The sequence below is a fragment of the Achroia grisella genome, unplaced genomic scaffold (genome assembly GCF_030625045.1).
Source record: "Achroia grisella isolate CSIRO2021 unplaced genomic scaffold, CSIRO_AGI_Agris_v1 utg511, whole genome shotgun sequence".
Lineage (NCBI taxonomy): Eukaryota > Metazoa > Arthropoda > Insecta > Lepidoptera > Pyralidae > Achroia > Achroia grisella.
In genome coordinates this window covers 4,910,497-4,914,720 of record NW_026712905.1, presented here as the reverse complement: position 1 = coordinate 4,914,720, position 4,224 = coordinate 4,910,497, and positions in this window count along the sequence as shown.

The following is a 4,224-nucleotide window of genomic DNA, read 5'->3' as shown; positions in this document are numbered from 1 at the left end:
TCGAGTATGAATATACAAATCTTGAAGTCATTTCGTTGATCGGATATATTCATTTAAGTTAGGTTTTATTATTGCCAATATACAGTTATCTTCTTAATCCCCGTATGCCCGTGCGGTTTGCATTTTATAAGACCCTGGACGCGTTATGTCTTTCTATCTTAATATATAAGATAGGCTACGTATATATCTTATATTCACCACTGTGTGCGTGTTGTATCCCATTCGACACAACTTTGGCTCCATTTTCTCGGGTAAACAGATGCCTAAGTATGAGGAAATGAGAATTGTTACCATTATTGGTGTAGATCTCTGTCTGTAATAACTGTCATAAGTCATACGATTCATGCCTTGATTCATGGATCAGACTGAAATAGTGTTCAACACTAGTTGTTTATGTATTTCGAATTCCGCTCCATATAATCAAGTGAAAATATATGTATCTATGTATCTTCGTACTTTGAAATAAACAAAATTATGTAAGCCAACTCTAACAGGTAAATGCCTGTTGAATAATAAGCTAATACCAGGTATTATTGGGTTTTGTGTAAAAATACATACCTATTATAAACTCTATAAGATCAATTATTTAAATTAAAATGATCGTCCGCAATCGAGATAACATTACCTGTGGGATTGAGTAATGTAAATATGGAGCTAATACCTGTGAATGAAATATATATTCGCGTCCATTTTTTAAATAAATATATGTACTATAATAGTAAACTGTATAATGTACTACCTAAACTCATCTGAAAAGTTAATACAAAAGCTGTAGGCATTTTAAACAATCAGCGACGGAGTATGGTGACTTCCCTAATCTCCATCTATTTACAATTAATGTAATTATCTAAGTCATTAAGCGAATTAGTTTAGATTTTTAAATTGAATCCCCATTGGAAAAGGGCACTCATCCCATGTCTTTAGCCGAATTTTGTGAATATTCGGAGAACATTCGAGGTTGCAAAAGGCGGTGGTAGGTTTAGCCGCATGGGCGCCGTATGATCGAGTATAGGCGGGCGTTCACTCTGCTCGTTCCGGCCCGATCGCTCGCAGTCGTCGTACTCCTCCTCCCGGGGCTTGTCCCCTTCATCTCGAGGCTTCCAGTTCGCCTTTGCCTCCCACAGTTGCTCCTGAAGTGACTTTTCAGAGAACTTCTTAGAATAGAATATTGTATTCTATTCTATTCTAGAATATTCTATTCTATTCTAACTCATAAAAAAAATTTACTTTTTTTTGTTTATAAATAGTATCCAAGCATACTAAACTACAGTATGACTATATCTCACGTGCGTTTCTTCTCTTTCCGCAATTCATGTGATGGTAGATCTTACCTATGGAATATTATATTATTATTTATATATATGTAACATCGATCACAAAAGCATAAAATGCCATTAGTATTATGCCTTAACTTCATTAAATAAATTAAGTATTGTAACGTTCAGAAAAGGAACAAGCCTATTCATGACATGTCAATAATTCAGTTTCTTTCCTACTACACTACACGTACCAACATTTTATGTCAATCCTTATAGCACTTGATCGTATCATTATTAACGACCGCGGTGTTCGCTTTCTGGCACGACGCAAACATATGTATTTATAAATGTTATTTATTTGTATTGGCTTAGGTGTTTTCTGTTTTATATGTATGTAGGTATTTTATAAACAAAAACAAATATTTCTTCTGTAATATTCTACTCGCTGTCGTAGTTTAGTAACCATAACACAATCTCTGCTTAGCTTGGCACTGTGTGAATTGACCAGTTATTATTATTATTTATCAATATTCTACTGTCTATCTAATTCTGTACACCGTTAGTCATTCTTTTTTAAGTTGTTTCAAGAATTGCTTATGTCTTGTATATTTTTGAGATTTAGTATTACTTTTTTTCTCATCTAATCTCGAGCTTTATGGTCCTTCTTTGAACGCTTCAGTATGTAGGTATGTGTATAATAATATATTCGAGCTTTACCATATAAATAGGTATATCTCGTCTAATGTACTTATTATTATAACTTTTGTTTATGAAAATATTATTTGATAACTTTTATATTAATTTCTAAGATTTTTACTTAATAGATATGTTAATAAATGAATAAGTCTTTATAAGACTGATTTGTGGAGGCTTAAATACAAGTCTAGTAACCAATACCTATAGGTGACAATTCTAATAGTCGAAATTCAAAAGACAAGTTATAGGAAATACAAAATTTTTAAGTACCTATCTTCTAAAAATACTTAATGACAAAAAATATGTGGATTTTATGTTAAGTTAAATAATTTTTAAGCAATTAGTATCTATTTATTATAGCCATTAAGTTACCTAGTTTTAATTTAGTAAGTAGGTACGTTTAAATTGTTGTACCAAGTAAGTTGAGGCTCAACGTGTCTAGTCACGACGCCATTGAAATTGAGCACACAAATGTTATTTCACGTTTTTTCTTTAACACGTCTATGCACAAAATAATGACCTGTTTATTACATAGATATTTACTAGTTCTATAATATTTATTTTTAAGTAATTTACATTATTCATATCTACTACTATTTTCATTTTAGATATTTTTAACTTCTGTGAGAAGTTCTTCTATTATGTAGATTAATTGGCTTATTTGTAGTTGTATAGGTACCAAGTAGCTGTTACAATTTGTGATATCCATAGATGGCGAAAAGCATTTCTTGTACTAAAAAACAAATATTTAAGTTGTATTTATTTTATATCTACTATTGTTAAATTATAATTATGTAGGTACCTAAATGTAAAGTCATTGTATTTTTTTTTAAACAATTCGTTAATTTATTGTAGTTATCTACTGTGTTATAAACAATAGGCACTCGTACTTTATAATTAACGAGTTTAGTTATTTTTAATCGTTCGTGTTTAATATTATACATTATTTATATTATTAACCAGGTCTTAACACGAATAATTTATTGCAAATAAAGTTATTTACCTCTCTAGACGTTTCGTCTAGCCCTGGTCACGAGCTGAGTTAAATACCTATATTTACCATAAATTATACGTGTTAAGACCAGGTTAAAATATAAATTTCGTTAATTTATCAACACAAATAAAATAAAATTGTTTATCAGGGTATTACTTATTGTTAATAATAATAATAATTAACAAATTATTACCAATTACTCCAACTCCTTCTTTTATAACGAATTTGTTCATGAGTCACCTTCCAGTGAATAAATGCAAGAATATATATGTGACTGTAACATATTTTTGGTCCTGGGTCTACCACGTTACACAATCCATTTGCCAGGTATATTTCTCGCAATAAAATGTTTTGTAGGTTGTAGCATGTTATTGGAGTTGGTAAATATTGTTTGATACTGCATGTTTGGTGAAATAATCAGATTAAGTTTCAATGGATGCATGTTTAGTAAAGTAGGTATACATCGTCTGTGGCCAAGACCAACTGGCTTGAACCGTTAACCATATAGGCTGCTCAACCACACACTATGTGTTTTATATGACGCTTAAAAAAATGATCAAACGTCATAAACATAGCAAAATAGCATCGTTAAAAATTAAAATCAGTTACTTTAATTCAAAAGATCAGAATGCAATAACGATGTGCAACATTTCTATAATGTTTGATATTGATGATTGAACTGTTATGCTAATAATAACTAGAATTGTACCAGCTATAATTACGTACTTATATGTATATAAAATGGAAACAATTATCAACTGGCAATTCCAAAATATGCATTTATATTTATAATACATAGTTTGTAGTATATTTGGATTTATAACCAAATTAATATATTTTTTAAATTATCTTTATTTAAAAATTAATTCTTAAGCTCCTCTTACAAAATGAATTTTAATTACACAGATCCTTATCATGTATAAATTGATTTGTTTTCACTTGGTGTGATAAATGTACACATAATAGAGGGGAAAGGACGCTAGGCTACTTTTATCTGAGGAAATCAATATTTCAAGCCTATGCGGACCAAATTGAGGCCAAGTATGGTAAATGTGCTAGAAATCATCTAGTATATACAGCAACACCAATTTCATAAAAGATTGTATCGTAATAATAATTAATGCAAGTTGCTTATAAAATATGTTGTGGCTGTGAAAGATTATTACATTTTTCTTATAAAATAAACATCAAACTAAATATAAAACCAATGTTAATATATTACATATAACCATATTACCTATACTACTACTACTACTACTATATCTACTGTGGAAG